General features: G+C 40.0%; 1 non-coding gene across 1 annotated transcript; it reads left to right on the plus strand.

Annotated features, from left to right (window-relative positions):
- Positions 1 to 3,196: 3,196 nt before the first annotated feature.
- On the plus strand, positions 3,197 to 3,269 carry TRNAG-CCC (transfer RNA glycine (anticodon CCC)). Its single transcript has one exon. It is a non-coding gene; the product is annotated as a tRNA-Gly (tRNA).
- The last annotated feature ends 13,916 nt before the right edge of the window (positions 3,270 to 17,185 follow it).

A 17,185-nucleotide genomic window follows, 5' to 3' on the forward strand; every position in this document is an offset into this window, starting at 1 on the left:
CTTCTTCAAGGGATCTTCCTGACCCAGGGATCAAACCCAGGTCTCCTGCTCTGGCAGGCAGCTTCTTTACCACTAGCGCCACCTAGCACTGTACATATGAAATCGTTTAATCCACTCAATCTCAAAAAATGTAAGTAAACCATTTCCTCTCACTTTACACAAAAGGAAATGGAGGCACAGAGAAGTAAGGTAACTTATTCAAGGACATGCAGCTAACGAAGGCTGGGTTCAAATCTAGGTAGCCTGGGTTCACCTGTGTTCTTAGCGTCTGTAATGTAATGTCTAGATGAGCAGACACCCTTTCTAATGACTGGGGTGGTGTTTGTTGTCAAAGCTTTAGGTCTAACTTTACAGCAAGATGGATTTGGATGGATTTTCTAAGTTGAGCTTCCCGTATCCAAGCACAGGGAACATAAGGCAAAGTGCCTTTGTTTGGTTTGGTTTGCAGTGCATCTACACCACGGGTCCTCAGCCTCCAGAATCTAATGTCTGATGATCTTAGGTGGAGCTGATGTAATAATAATAGAAACAAAGTGCATAATAAATGTAATGTGTTCGAATCATCCCCAAACCGTCCCCTGCCCCCTGTCCTTGGAAAAATTGTCTTCTATAAAATCGGTCCCTAGTGCCAAAAAGGTTGGGGACCACTGATCTACACAAACTCTTGAAATTTATCCAATAAATATGTACTTTGTTAAACTAAGTGTCAGATGTTGTGTTAGGTTCTGGAACTATAAATATAAAGAAGCTATGTTACTTTCCTTCCAGGAGTTCTTACACTAGTAAAGAAATGTTCATAAAAGGGGATTATAAAATGTGATTAATACAAAGATGAAAACATAAAACTAGATTCTGGGAGCTGAGAGAGAGAGAAGCACTTGGAAAGAATGGATTCTGGCAGTTGGGGGCCCCTGTTTGACTCCACTTCTGTTCTGCACACCCCCTGACCCTCATTCATGTGGTAAGACCCCCCCAGAGTCATTGTCACAGCTTGTAGATTTGTGTTTGACCCACATCTGCCATTGTTAGCTGGTGACTTCAGGCAAGTTGTTTTTTCTTTCCATAATGGATTCAAACATCCCTACCTTATGGATTTTTAAAAAAAGGAAAGTAAAAGTGAGATCTTACTGTTAGAGTCCTGTGCAAAATGTAAACCATTATGCCAATGTCAGGAATCTCTCTGATTTGTTCAACTATACCATTGAAAGGGGGTAGAAAAGCAAGGTTTTTATCCTAAAAACTCTTGGGGACTAAATGACAGACCCATACATGAATAATGGATGGAATAGACTCCCTGGAAGGGGTCTAGACTTCAGGAGGAGGGGGCGGTATCTGAACTAACATCATCCCAAAGGATCTCATTTGCAAAATGTACTGTTAGTGCCTGGGCTGGCACAAGTGAGTTGCATTACAGAAGTCTGGTTGGAAGATAAAAGATAAAGGACGGCAAATGGAGTGTGCAAGGTGGTGTGTGCAGGCATCGCTGGTAGCAGTGTAGATTTACATATGATATTAGTGGATCACAAGAAGGAGAAAGCGGAGGGCCCAGGAATATTCGAAAAAAATGGAAATCTGTGAACTATGACTTGAGACTCATCAGTTTGGCATAAAAAAACCACGTTTGTGAAACACCGTACAGCTTTAAAATCGACTCTGAAAAATAGTTTCCCTTTAGTCTAACAAAGAAAAGAGTAAATAAAACCCTAACACAGGACAGTTTGCCTTAACTGTCTTAATCCTCTATCACCCGGATTTTGTAAGTAAAGAAAAACCTAGAAAGCTTAAGTTATTTGCTCAAGGCTTCACAGTATAACCAATAAATAAGAAAGAATTTCTGATGTGAAGACCATTTATTTCCACCACACCATAGAAAACAGGCAGAGTACAAGGAAATGAAGTTGGCCAAGTTGGTTAATGACTGATGTCCCTGGAGAATAAAGTGAAATTGCAATTTAACAGGAGAGTCAGGCCTGGATAAGCTGGGTTGCCAGTTCCGTGGACCATCTTAGATCTATTTATGAGCCTTAAAAACAATTTTTTTTTAAATTACTTTTTTGGCCTCACTGTGCTGGCATGTGTGATCTTTCCCCAGCCAGGGGTCAAACCGGCAGCTCCTGCATTGGAAGGGGAGTCTTAACCCCTGGACTGCCAGGCAAGTCCCTATGACCCTTTTAACTAGGGTTAATATTAATCAAAGTTTATTCAAGATTTTCAGTGAGTTAAACAGGAAAATATACACAGGAGTAGAGAGTTACATCAACTTTAACCAGATTCAAGGATGGAGGGCAAAACAGTTACTGCTTGGCCTTTCTCCAGGCAAACTCACTTTCCTGGAGGCCTGTCTGCAATGGCCAGAGGCTGTCTTCTTTGTCAGCAGAGCTCTGAGAATTTGCCTGAAAACAGAGTTCCTTGGGCCGCCCTGGGGAGCCTGGCATCCCTTGAAATCCTTTTATGAAAGAGGGCTTTTGCCTGAAGCTCTAACTATCTCACAAAAGACAAAGGAAGAGAGTGGCAAAATATGCAAAGGATTCCGGCAAGAGAAATGAATTTGGCCTTCATTACCTAACTTTTCAGACAGAAATCTCTTAAAGCGGCGCTTCTCGATTTTTGTTGTGTAGCGATCTTGTTAAAATACAGATTTTTAACAAGGGATCTCGTTAAAATGCAGATTCTAATTCGGTGGGGTGAGGGTGGAGCGTCTGCATTTTTAACAAGCTCCCAGGTGATGCTGACGATGGACCACAGGTTCAGTAGCAAGGTTAGAGCATCCCCTTACAGATAGAATTTGCCCTGATTCTCCACTTGCTATCTTTGGAGCAGAGAGTCTCAGAATTTAGGTCACATTAGACTTTTCTGAGGACCTTGGAAAAAATGCAAAGTTTGATTGGGTAGACCTGGGTGGTGTCTAGGAATTTGCCTTACTAAGAGATACCTCAATTGTCCCATTTTCTAATTAATGTAGCTTTAGGGGAAGTACAATGGGGACCCAAGCTACCCAGCAATGCTCCAGAGATGCTCAATGGGGCCAGTACGCAGTGTTTGTGACCAGTAAGTCTTAGCTAGTGAGAGGTTCCCTTAATTGGAGAACAGTATAAAATTCAATTAAAGAAGTTCAGCCTAGGGCTTTTGAAGTTCAAAATTATAAATTTTTGAAGTTCAAAATTATAAAATTCAATTAAAGAAGTTCATTAGGACTTCCCTGATGGTCCAATGGCTAAGACTCTGTGCTCCCAATGCAGGGGGCCCAGGTTCAATCCCTGGTCAGGGAAATAGATCCTCCATGCTACAACTCAGAGTTCACACGCTGCAATTAAAGATTCTGCATGCCACAACTAATACCTGGCACACAAATATATATACATACGTATGTGTGTATATATATGTGTGTGTGTATTTATGTATATTTAAATATGTGTATATATGTATCTATATGTGTGTGTATATATTGTATATTTAAATATGTGTATATATATAAAATTCAAACTATAAATTCAGTAAAATAAAATGAGGTTAATGGGGGGCTTGGGCTTCTGCATTGCTGGGCAGAGAAAAGGAATCTCAGATCTCTCCTGATTACACTCCTGCTCATTTCAGGCTGCAGGATCTGCGATGTGATGGAAGTAGGAGCCGTGGAGAGTGTTGATAACTGACCCCAGACTCCCAGAAGAGGGCATGTATAACAACTCTTAGAGGTCCCAACACTCTGTAAGAAGGACAGAGGACACATGTAGCTCTCCAGCCACAATTAAGTCATATTTTTTTGTTTACAGAAACTGTTTCTATGGAAACTCACCAGCAAAGTCTCTTGGTCTCTGCAAGCAGAGGTCATTTTGAGAGATGTGTGTTTTTGGTGGATGTAAAGTAGCAATATAAAAGTGAGTCAAGTTGATACATGATACAAACGGAGTTATATTCCTCCTCCCATTCAGATTACCCTTTAGGGAGGAGAGGGATGACGTGGTTTCAGATGTCCATCCTGAACGATAGGGGAGCACAAGGTGATGGCGAAAAACAAGGTGGAACAGAAAGGGCGGTGAATCAGAAGCCAAGAGATTAGTTGATGCAGTCCTGATTCAGCCACTAAGTGACTGAGGTCTTACACCATCACTGGACCTCACCGGGTCTTGTGTCCATCACATAACAGGCATTAGGATAAGGCATCATCAACTCAATGGACATGAGTTTGAGCAGGCTCTCAGAGTTGGTGATGGACAAGGAAGCCTGGCATGCTGCAGCCCATGGGGTTGCAAACAGTCGGATACGACTGAGCGACTGAACTGAACTGAACTGAACTGAAACTAGATTGAATATAAAGTCCCATCTAGCTTGGGAATTCTGTGTTTTCATAACTGCAGCCACTGTTTTCTTCTCATCAGTACTCTGATGAGCTGAGAGGAGCTGGGGGAGAACTCTTACTGAATGCTCACTAAAGAATGCATCACATAGTTTGTGTATGATGATATGTATATGACACGTACTTCTCTAATTTTCATGATGGCATGAAATTCTATGGTGTGAAAAGCCTTATACTCAAGAACTTCTGCCTTTTTCTCCCTGTTCTTTCTGATCCAGTTATTGCTGCAGACTGTATCTCTGATTTCCTAAACCATTCAATCAACTCTCAGAATAAATGGATGAAGCTTGGTGGCTCCTTTTACAGTGACTTCTCCTTTAAACTGTCATAGGTTTTCTTGGTTTGTTTATTTGGAATATTTAGATAATTAAAAAAAATATTAGCAGAAGGATGATGACTGATATCTTTCAATCCTGGAGTTTGGGAGATAAACTGCAGAATAGATTTGGACCCCTTGGGATTCATATATCCAGAACTTAAGCCTCACCTCCTTTGTGTGAATCCCTTAAATTATAGCTAATTATTCCTCCCTCTTTCATCTTACAAATCATTGCTCTTTCTTATTTATCCTTTAGCATATTTCAAAGTGTAAGCGAGCAAATTTAGGTAATATATAATCAAAATTTATACCAAACATGGAAATGACTGGGTAGATTAAAGCTAAAGTGTCATTTTAATAATTATGTGTCTCAAAATCAGCAGTTGATACCTTGGAGAAAAGAAGGTGAAAGTGTTAGTAGCTCAGTCGTGTCCTACTCTTTGCAACCCCATGGACTGGAGACCTCCACGCTCCTCTGCCCATGGGATTCTCCAGGCAAGGATACCAGAGTGGGTAGCCATTTCCTTCTCCAGGGGATCTTCCCAATCCAGGAATCAAACCTGGGTCTCCTGCATTGCTGGCAAATTCTTTACCATCTGTGCCACCAGGGAAGCTTGGGTAGATTAAAAATATGTTCTAAAACCATGCAGAGAACTTGGTAAGGATCTCTCTGTGGGACTGAACAAGTTTCATAGAAAAGTGAAAATCTTAGTCTGAAAAATCTGGGCCCCTGGGAATGGGTCTGGGCAAGAGGAAAGGAGGAATGTTGTTCAGGCTGCAGCCCTGAATCTCCTGCCTGGATACACAGGTCCTGCTGCAGTGCTGATGTCACCAACTCCGTGAACTGAAGGAGGAGTTTATGACTGCTGATTTCCGTCTCCTCAAGTCTCAAATGGAGATAATAATGCTAAGGTCCTAGGGTGAATATGATAATTAAATGACACATATAAAATTCAACAGAGCCTGATTCAAGGAACTCAGTCAATAGAAGCTAAGCTAACGATAATGAAAAGAGTATTGAAAGTGAGTAGAGGTTGATCTACTGGCAGATGGAACAAACCATGGAGATAAATTCTACAGCCAAATTCAAGCAAGAATAAAGCCTAACTTGGGAATTAAGGGTCATAAGGACAGTTTCTGAAGTTAAATGATTTCAAATACTTTCAATCCACCACTCTTTTGGAGCTTCGTCTGAAAGCCATGGGGTTTAAGAGCCACTGGCTGATAATCACACTTAATAACACACAACCCAAAAGGAGATGGAAACTCATGAAAGGGAAGAAATTAATTTGTAGTATTTCTTTCTCCAAGGTGGGTTTCACTGATGGCTCAGATGCTAAAGAATCCTCCTGTAATGCAGGAGACCCAGGTTCGAGCCCGGGTTGGGAAGATCTCTGGGAAAAGGAAATGGCAACCCACTCCAGTATTCTTGCCTTGAGAATCCCATGGACAGAGGAGCCTGGTGGGCTACAGTGCATGGGGTTGCAAAGAGTTGGACATGACTGAGCGACTAACACTTTTACCTTCTTTTCTCCAAGGTATCAACTGCTGATTTTGAGACACATAATTATTAAAATGATAAGTGTCTACTGGCAAGTAGAACATTGGAAGCAAAGAAATGAATTACCAAAGAATGGAAAGCTCTGTGGATGATTTTTATTATTTTGAGTTGTTTGTGCTGCTTAGCGGTCTTTAGAGAAAAAAATCAATAAGTATTATTTAGAGCTTCCCTCCAGCTTCCAGTGTTTGGGGAACCTTTTCTTTATCAGTGGGCCTGTAATTTCATCAATATAGTGTCATTAGCACTCCACAGTTAGCAATTAACCTTTATCCAACAAGCTTCATTATAGCTTTAGGAGAAAACTGTCAGTCACAGGGAGGATGCTCAGATTTCAGCGGTACAGCTAGTTCTGTTTAAGAGAGATGAAACAGCTGGTGAAGTTAGAGTCAGAACTAGAGTAAGCATCGATTTGAAAGCACTAATTTCCTGTTTTTCAGGCAACTGGAGGAACCAAGGGGGTATCTGTATCAGTCGTTTTTAATTTTGCTAAGAAGTGAAGTGCTTCCCCGTAGGGGAACCGTTACATCCTGGTTTCTTGCAGGATTCATTTAACAACAGCTCCATTTCAGATACCAAAATACATATGAGTCCTCCAATAGTTACACTACTATATTTGTAGAGTACCTTCACACAGTTACTTCAAATGATACTCACGACAACAATGGGAGGTTATGTTCTTAAGAACAGTTATGTTCTTTTTTCTGATTGGAAAGTAACACTCACAAAGCTGAAGTAGACCACCCTTCCTCCCACAGCTATTAAGTAGCACAAAGCCCTGGTCATTCTTACACACTTTCAGAAGTACTTTTGAGCCAAAAGGTATTCCTGGATCCATTCCCCTGATCTACCAGTAAATTTCTGGATGGCCTTGAAAGTTGCCTATTTGACACTCAGAGTTCTCGGTTGTAAAATCAGCTGTAAGAACATGGAGCTGGACTGTAAGCTCATTTCTAGATGTGAGATCTATGATTCTAGACATCTCCAAATTAATTTTATATCTCAGCAAGAGTACTTCAGTATTAATTATTGATGCAATTACATCACAATGCCCTAGTCACTGTCCTAGCATATATATTGTAAGAGTATTGATGTTTTTAGTCATATGAACACACTGCAGCCTTTGTCTTATACATTTTTGCAGAGTTTTTGTTGACTCTTTAAAATACTGTCCAACGTTTACAGATTATATTCATAATCATATTAACCATTAATTTCCTCCTAAGTCTAAAAAATTGCTTCTGACATGTATTATAAGTAACTGGAATGATTTAAGTAGTCAACAGAAAATAACTAAGAGACGGATGGAGTAGCGCTTCATTCATGCTGTTTATGTTAATGTGAATTGGCTGGCATATAAAATGTCATTAGTGAAGGAGAAAAAGATTCCAGAGACAGGTCTACAAATAATCTATGTATTTAGATGAAAAAATTCCAAGTAGAGAGAGAAATGCCCCATTTTAATTTGTCAGACTAAATTAAATCTAGAAAGACATATAAGCTTTTATTAAGAAGATTTGCTTTTTGTATAATATATAAAGACAGTTGGTTTCAAAGATTAAAATTGAATAAAATCCAGTAGAGGAACAGTGACTTTTTAAATCCAGAAAATCTTTTGCAGAGAGAAAAAAGGAGAAAACAACCTATGAATTGTATTTAAAAACCCTTGAGAATGTTCCTTGGGTTGTCTAGCTCTTAAAGAAAAATCTTATGGGCATTGCTCCTTCATCTTGCTAGAGGCCAACTTTAAAAGGAGTTAGGTTTTCTTTGATTGCTTGTTCCACTTACAGCTGTGAAGTTTGCACAGGGTTTAACAGGAATGGAGGAGATCTGGAACACAATGATTACTGTGATAGACACACTTTATTTATCTTTATTTTATTTATTTTGGGGGAGGGCACTTCTTTTTCAATGAAGGAAAAAATTCTGAAGATGACTTTCCTTGAGTCATTTATTCAAAATTCCATATCATTTCCATCACAGGTTTTTTAAAAAAATAAATTTATTTATTTTAATTGGAGGCTAATTACTTTACAATATTGTGGTGGTTTTTGCCATACATTGACATGAATCAGCCACGGGTGTACATGTGTCCCCCTGTTCTGAACCCACCAGCCACTTCCCTCCCCATCCCATCTCTCTGGGTTGTCGCAGTGCAATGGCTTTGAGTGCCTTCTTTCATGCATCAAACTTGGACTGGCCATCCGTTTCACATATGGTAATATACATGTTTCAATGCTATTCTCTCAAATCATCCCACCCTCGCCTTCTCCCACAGGATCTGTGTCTCTTTTGCTGTCTCGCATATACGGTCATCATTACCATCTTTCTAAATTCCATATATATGCATTAATATACTGTAATCGGTGTTTTTCTTTCTGACTTCCTTCACTGTGTATAATAGGCTCCAGTTTCATCTACCTCATTAGAACCGATTCAAATGCATTCTTTCTAATCGCTGAGTAATACTCCATTGTGTGTATGTACCACAACTTTCTTATCCATTCATCTGCTGATGGATATCTAGGTTGCTTCCATGTCCTAACTATTGTAAACAGTGCTGTGATGAACATTGGGGTACATATGTCTTTTTCAATTCTGGTTTCCTCAGTGTGAACTGCAAGGAGATCCAACCAGTCCATTCTGAAGGAGATCAGCCCTGGGATTTCTTTGGAAGGAATGATGCTAAAGCTGAAACTCCAGTACTTTGGCCACCTCATGCGAAGAGTTGACTCATTGGAAAAGACTCTGATGCTGGGAGGGATTGGGGGCAGGAGGAGAAGGGGACAACAGAGGATGAGATGGCTGGATGGCATCACTGACTCGATGGACGTGAGTCTGAGTGAACTCCGGGAGTTGGTGATGGACAGGGAGGCCTGGCGTGCTGCAATTCATGGGGTCGCAAAGAGTCAGACACGACTGAGCGACTGATCTGATCTGATCTGATCTGATGGCAGTTCTATTTCCAGTTTTTTAAGCAATCTCCACACTGTTCTCCATTCTGGCTGTACTAGATTGCATTCCCACCAAGAGTGTAAGAGGGTTCCCTTTTCTCCACATGCTCTCCAGCATTTATTGTTTGTAGACTTTTTGATGGCAGCCACTCTGACTGGCTTGAGATGGTACCTCATTGTGGTTTTGCTTTTCATTTCTCTGGTAATAAGTGATGTTGAGCATCTTTTCATGTGTTTGTTAGCCATTTGTATGTCTTCTTTGGAGAAATGTCTGTTTAGTTCTTTGGCCCATTTTAGATTGGGTCATTTATTTTTCTGGCATTGAGTTGCATGAACTGCTTGAAGATTAATTCTTTGTCAGTTGCTTCATTTGCTGTTATTTTCTCCCATTTTGAAGGCTGTATTTTCACCTTGCTTATAGTTTCCTTTGTTGTGCAAAAACTTTTAAGTTTAATTAGGTCCCGTTTGTTTATTTTTGCTTTTATTTCCATTATTCTGGGAGGTAGGTCATAAAGGATCTTGCTGTGATTTATGTCAGAGAGTGTTTTGCCTATGTTTTCCTCTAGGAGTTTTATAATTTCTGGTCTTACATTTAGATCTTTAATCCATTTTGAGTTTATTTTTGTGTATGGTGTGAGAAAGTGTTCTAGTTTCATTCTTTTACAGGTGATTGACCAGTTTTCCCAGCACCACTTGTTACAGAGATTGTCTTTTCTCCATTGTATATTTTTGCCTCCTTTGTCAAAGGTAAAATCAAAGATTTCCGTGCTTGTGATGGGTCTGTTAAGATTTTGTATTTCTTCCGGTCCATTTTTGGAAGGTTATATTTTTCTAAGAATTCATCCATTTCTTCCAAGTTGTCCATTTTATTAGCATATAATAGTCTTTTATGATCCTTTGTATTTCTGTGTTGTCTGTTGTGACTTCTCCATTTTCATTTCTAATTTTGTTCATTTGATTCTTCTCCCTTTTTTTTCTGATGAGTCTGGCTAATGGTTTGTCTATTTTATTTATCTTCTCAAAGAACAAGATTTTAGTTTTGTTGATTTTTGCTATAGTCTCCTTTGTCTCTTTTTCATTTATTTCTGCTCTAATTTTTATGATTTCTTTCTTTCTAACCCTGGGGTTTTTCATTTCTTATTTTTCTAGTTGCTTTAGGTATAAAGTTAGGTTTTTTATTTGATTTTTCTCTTGTTTCTTTGGGTAAACTTGTATTGCTATGTACCTTCCCCTTAGCACTGCTTTTACTGAATCCCATAGGTTTTGAGTTGTTGTGTTTTCATTTTCATTTACTTCTATGCATATTTTGATTTCCTTTTTGATTTCTTCTGTGATTTTTTGGTTATTCAGAAACGTGTTGTTTAGCCTACATATGTTTGTATTTTTAACAGTTTTTTTCCCCCTGTAGTTGACATCTAATCTTACTGCATTGTGATCAAAAAAGATGCTTGAAATGACTTTTGTTTTGTTTTCACTTTACCAAGGCTAGATTTATGGCTCAGGATGTGATCTATCCTGGAGAATGTTCTGTGTGAACTTGAGAAAAAGGTAAAATTCATTGTTTTGGGGTGAAATGTTCTATAGATATCAATTAGGCCTCACTGGTCCATTGTGTCATTTAAAGTTTGTGTTTCCTGGCTAATTTTCTGTTTGGTGGATCTATCCATAGGTGTGAGTGGGGTTTTAAAGTCTCCAACTATTATTGTGTTGCTGTTAATTTCCCCTTTCATACTTGTTAGCATTTGTCTTACATACTGAGGTGCTTACATGTTGGGTGCATATATATTATTAATTGTTTTATCTTCTTCTTGGATCGATCCTTTTTTATGTAGTGTCCTTCTTTGTCTCTTTTCATGGTCTTTATTTCAAAATCTATTTTATCTGATATGAGTTTTGCTGCTCCTGCTTTCTTTTGGTCTCCATTTGTATGAAATATCTTTGCAGCCCTTTACTTTCAGTCTGTATGTGTCCTTTGGTTTGAGGTGGGTCTCTTGTAGACAGCATATATAGGGTTCTTATTTTTGTATCCATTCAGCCAGTCTTTGTCTTTTGGTTGGGGCATTCAACCCATTTACATTTAAGGTAACTATTGATAAGTACAACCCCATTGCCATTGTTTTATTGTTTTGGGTTTGAGTTTATAAACCTTTTCTGTGTTTCCTGTCTAAAGAAGATCCTTTAGCATTTGTTGGAGAGCTGGTTTGGTGTTGCTGAATTCTCTCAGCTTTTGCTTGTCTGTAAAGCTTTTGATTTCTCCTTCATATTTGAATGAGATCCTTGCTGGGTATAGTAATATGGTTTTTTTTTTTTTGACTTTACAATATTGTATTGGTTTTGCCATATATCAAAATGAATCTGCCAGGTTTTTCTCTTTCATCTGCAGGGGAACTGTCCAAAGCAGGCCCTGCGTTTCGTGCACTTCCCAGGTCTAAGCCGCTTAGGTTCAGGTTCTCGGGTACTCCACAAAGGCACAGACCCCGTTGGGTGTGCATTTTGTGCCCTTCCCAGGTTCAAGCAGCTCAGGCAGCCAGGTGCTTGGCGGGTGCGCTGTCCCAGGTGGGCCGTGCATCTTAATCACCTCCCTGGTCCCAGCCTCTTGGTTTCCCAGGTGGGGCGAGAGCACCATCTCAGGTGTGCCGTATGTCTCCTCTGGGGAGCTGATCTCTAGCTGCGACCCTCCTGGGAGATGTCAACCGTCCAGGATCCCAGGAAGATGTGGTTAGCAACTGGGAGCCTTCTCACAGTTTAGTGGAGGGTGCTGGTCTCTGGGGCTGAGATTGGAGCAGCCCCTTGCCTTCCCGCTCTGGCTGTTGCCCACCTGCCTCTCTGCCTCTGGCCGGGGAGGGGCCGGTCTACAGCCAGCTAGCTCTCCTTTGGTATTCATGCAATCTTTTGTTCTGTGAGCGGCCAGGCTGTGAGTTAGAGCCTTTTGTGGGAAAGTTCTCTCTCTCTTTTTTCTCTCTGGTGATCCCACAGTTCGGGTTGCTATCTCACGTTAGCTCCTTCAGATTGTCCTCAGGGCGTTCAGGCCTGGTCCTTACCCTAAGCATGCAGCCCGTGCCTCCCTGTCCAGACCCTGCTCGCTGGTGGCAGATGCGAGCATCTGGGCTACTTCTTTGCTGGGCGTTGCGGTTACACGTGTACTCTGTATTTTTTTTTTCCCCCTCCCAGTTATGTTGCCCTCTGAGATTCCAAAACTCCCCACAGACCCACCTGTGAGAGGATTTCCTACTGTTTGGAAACTTCTCCTCCTTCATGACTCCCTCCCCAGGATGGGTCTCTGTCCCTAACTCTTGTGTCTCTCTTTTTGTCTTTTATATTTTGTTCTACCTCCTTTCAAAGGGAATGGGCTGCCTTTCTGGGTGCCTGGTGTCCTCTGCCAGTGTTCAGAAGTTGTTTCGTGGAAGTTGCTCAGCATTAATTAAAATGATCTTTTGATGAATTTGTGGAGGAGAAAGTGGTCTCCCTCTCCTATTCCTCCACCATCTTGGTACCGCCCCTGTTGCAGGTTTTAATAATGATGCATACATATAGGTTATTAATGCCTTTTTAGAAACACAACTGACATGCTAGCATTGTTTTTTCTTGTCTTTCACATCAAGTATTATATTACTATAGTCATCAACATTATAGTTATTACGTGGATTTAAAGTTCTCCTATAAATAAATAAAATTAAAAAAAAATAACATTCTCCTAAAGGCAAATGTAAGCAAGAACAGTACTAAGAGGCAAGTTAAAAATGCCTACATGAGAAAAGAAGAATGATTTCAAATAAACAACCTACCTGTACAGCTCAAGGAGCTAGAAAAAAGAACAAAGTAAGCGCAAAGTTAGTAAAAGGAAAGAAATGACAAAGATTAGAGCAGAAATAAATGAAATCAAAAAATAGAAAAATAATAATGAAATTGAGTTTGTTTTTTTTAAGTAAACAAAATTGACAAACCCTGACTTAGACCAACACAAAAATAAAAAGGATAAGAGACTACTGTGAACAATTGTACACCAAAAACTGGGTAACTTAGAAAAATGTGCAAATTCTTAGAAAAACACAGCGTAACAAGACAAAATTATGAAGAAATATAAAGACTGAACTCACCTATAACTAGGATGGAGATTGAATCAGTAATCAAAAACTTCCCAATAAGAAAAGCCCAGGACCAGACAATTTCACTGGTGAATTCTATTAAACATTTAAAGAAGAACTAACACCAATCCTTCTCAAACTCATTCAAAAAATTGAAGACGAGGGAGCACTTTCAAATTATAAAGCTAGCACTATTGGTAAGCCAGACAAAGACTCCACAAAAAAAAAAAAAAAAAAAAAACTATAGGTCAACAAACTTGGGTAATATAGATGAAAAAATCCTCCACAAAATACTAGTGAACTAAATGTAATCAAACATTAGAAAGATCACGCATAGGCTTTCAACCTATGAAATTAATGAAGTCAATTAATACAATGTACCACATTAACAGAATAAAGCATTCAAATCACATGATCATGACAATAGAGGCAGAAAACATATTTGACAAAATTCAGCACCCTTTCATAAAAGAATTGCTCGACAAACAAGGAAGAAATCACCTCAACATAAAAAAGACCATGTATGAAAAGCCCACAGCTAATGTGCTCTGCAGGAAAAGACAGAGAGTTTTTTCTCTAAGAGCAAGGAGGCAAGGATGTCCACTCTCACCGCTTCTATTTAACTCAGTACTGAAAGGCCTGGGTAGAGCAATTAGGCAAAAAAAAAAAAAAGGAAGAAAGTAAACAGCATGATCTTATATATATAGAAAACCCCAAAGACTCCACAAGAAAGAAGCTTTCAGAAGTAATAAACGAATTCATTAGAGTTACAGGATCCAAAATCGACACACAAAAATCAGTTGTGTTTCTGTATACTAACAAGGAAAACAACCGCATTTGCAACAGTGAAACCTAGTATAAGGTCACCTGATGTGAAAAGCCAATTCATTGGAAAAGACCCTGATGCTGGGAAGAAGAGGGTGGCAGAGGACAGGGTGGTTAGCAGATCACTGACTCAATGGACATGAATCTGAGCAAACAGCGGGGGATAGTGAAGGACAGAGGAGCCTGCAGTGCTGCAGTCCATGTGGTTGCAAAGAGCTGGACACGACTTAGCCACTGAACCACAGGAACAACAATATTACTTAGACTGCAGGTTTCTTATTTTGGTGGATGTTCTAGGATTCAAATATACATCCATAAATCATCGGAAGCTGCTTTCAAATATTATGCAACTTCATATACTGTGCAATAACTTATAATAGTATGCTTTCATTTCCTCCCTCAAATCTTTGCACTGTCTTTGTTATACACATTACTTCTATACTTGTTATAAACGCCACAATATATAATATACTGTTACTATTTTTGCTTTAGACAATTATGTTTTAAAATGGTTAAAAATAGGGAAATGTGCCTTTTATATTTATCTTTCTTTTTACCATATTGGAATATCTTGACATCTTTGTGTAAATCTAAATTTCCACCTGGCATCTCATTCCTTCAAACTAGAAAGCTTCCTTAAACATCCCTGGTGGTGCAAGTATTTTGGCAGTGAATTCTTTAAGCTTTTGTTTGTCTGGAGATCTTTTTATTTCACCTTCATTTTAAAAAGATATTTTCATTGGGTCGAGAATCTGGGTTGCCAGGTTTTTGTTTTTTAAGACTCAGAAGAGGTCACATTACTGTTTTGCATGGTTTCCGAAGATAATTTTGCTGATTTTCTTCCTTTATATGTATGTTTCTTTTTACTCTGGCTACCTTCAGGATTTTTTTCTTTATCCTTGATTTTCAGCATTTTTGCTATGACATGTTCAGGGACTTGGGGGAAGTGTTCACTTACTCTTTTTTTTTAATTCTCTGCAGTGGCTTCCCAGGTGGCTCAATGGTAAAAAATCTGCCTGCCAGTGCAGAAGCTACAGGAGATGCAGGTTCGATCTCTGGGTCTGGAAGATCCACTGGGGGAGGAAATGGCACCCCACTCCAGTATTCTTGCCTGGGAAATCCCATGGACAGAGGAGCCTGGAGGGCTACAGTCCACAGGATTGCAAAGAGTCAGAGATGACTGAGTGAAGGAGCAGGCATGCACACATTCTCTGAAATTCTTGGATCTGTTTGATTTCTTTCATTAAGTTTGGAAAATTCTGTAAATTGATTTGGGCCGCATGTGACAGAGAATCTCAAGTTACAGTGGATTGAAACAAAGTAGAAGTTTGTTTCTCTTTTATAAAAAGGGTCAGAACAGTAGGCAGTCTAGAACTTTTATGGCCTGGATCAACATCAAGGACCAAATTATTCGTATTGTTTTGTTTTGCAACATTTTTATGGTGCCTTAGGATCTAACATGGGGCTTCCCTCATAGCTCAGTCAGTAAAGAATCTGCCTGCAATGCAGGAGACCTGGGTTTGATTCCTGGGTCTGGAAGATCCCCTGGAGAAGGAAATGGCAACCCACTCCAGTATTCTTGCTTGGAGAATCCCATGGACAGAGAAGACTGGCAGGCTACATCTATGGGGTTGAAAGAGTCGGGCACGACTGAGCTACTAAGCACACAGGGTCTAACATGTGTGCTGGAGCCTCAGTCATTATTTTATCATTCAGCCAGGAGGGAAAAAAACTGGGTAAGGGAGAAGAATGTACCCCTCCCTTTGAAGACTCGTAAGAAACTTCTTGGAAGTCCCATCTGTTAATTCTTCTTATGGCTAGAACTTAGTCAAGTTGCCCACACTGGACACAAAAGAAGACTGGGAAATATATTTTTTATTCTGAAAAGTGAAGTTGCTCAGTCGTACCCGACTCTTTGTGATCCCATGGACAGTAGCCTGCACCAAGCTCCTCCATCCATGGGATATTCCAGGCAAGAGTACTGGAGTGGGTTGCCATTTCCTTTTCCAGGGAATCTTCCCAACCCAGGGATTGAACCCAGGTCTCCCACATTGTAGACAAATGCTTTACCGTCTGAGCCACCAGGGAAGTCTTTTTATTCTGAATAGTCATCTAAATAGCTAAAACTCATGAGGTCTCTGACTAAGAAAATAATAAAGAATATAGAGTAAGGGGGGAGGATAGCAGTCTTTTCCACAGCTATGTGTAAAAACCATCTCTATAGCCTTTAAAAACTACAAGTAACTGGTGTTTCAAATACCTATTGCTATGTAACAACCACTCCAAAACTTAGTGGTTTTAAATAATAATATTTTCTTATTTCTCATCATCTGTGCTTGGCTGGGCTCATCGGTTCAGTTGCTCGGTCATGTCCAACTTTTTGTGACCTCAAGGACTGCAGCACACCAGGCTTCCCTGTCCATCACACACTCCTAGAGCTTGCTCAAACTCATGTCCATCAAGTTGGTGATGCCATCCAACCATCTCATCCTCTGTTATCCCTTTCTCCTCCTGCCTTCAGTCTTTCCCAGCATCACAGTCTTTTCCAATGAATCAGTTCTTTGCATCAGGTGGCCAAAGTATTGGAGCTTCAGCTCTAGCGTCAGTCCTTCCAATAAACACTCAGGACTGATTTCCTTTAGGATGGACTGGTTGGATTTCCTTGCATTCCAAGGGACTCTCAAGAGTCTTCTCCAACACCACAGTTCAAAAGCATCAATTCTTTGGCACTCAGCTTTCTTTATGGTCCAACTCTCACATCCATACATGCCTACTGGAAAAATCATAGCTTTGACTAGATGGACCTTTGTCGGCAAAGTAATGTCTCTGCTTTTTAATATGCTGTCTTGGTTGGTCATAGCTTTTCTTCCAAGGAGGAAGCTAAGCTCAGTTGGATGGTTTTTCTAATCTACACAGTGTCTGCTGAGATCATGCGTGAGGCTAATTTCAGAGGAGAGCTTGGCCAGCAATATATGACGGCCTTGCTCACAGGTCTGGGGTCCTGGTAGGGAAGACTGGACTATTCAGAAGGCTGCAATTCCTCCCCCGTTCTCCATCAGGAGAGCCAGGTCTCTCTATGTGGTGATCTTT

This window comes from Bos mutus, chromosome 27 (assembly GCF_027580195.1).
Source record: "Bos mutus isolate GX-2022 chromosome 27, NWIPB_WYAK_1.1, whole genome shotgun sequence".
NCBI classification, from domain to species: domain Eukaryota; kingdom Metazoa; phylum Chordata; class Mammalia; order Artiodactyla; family Bovidae; genus Bos; species Bos mutus.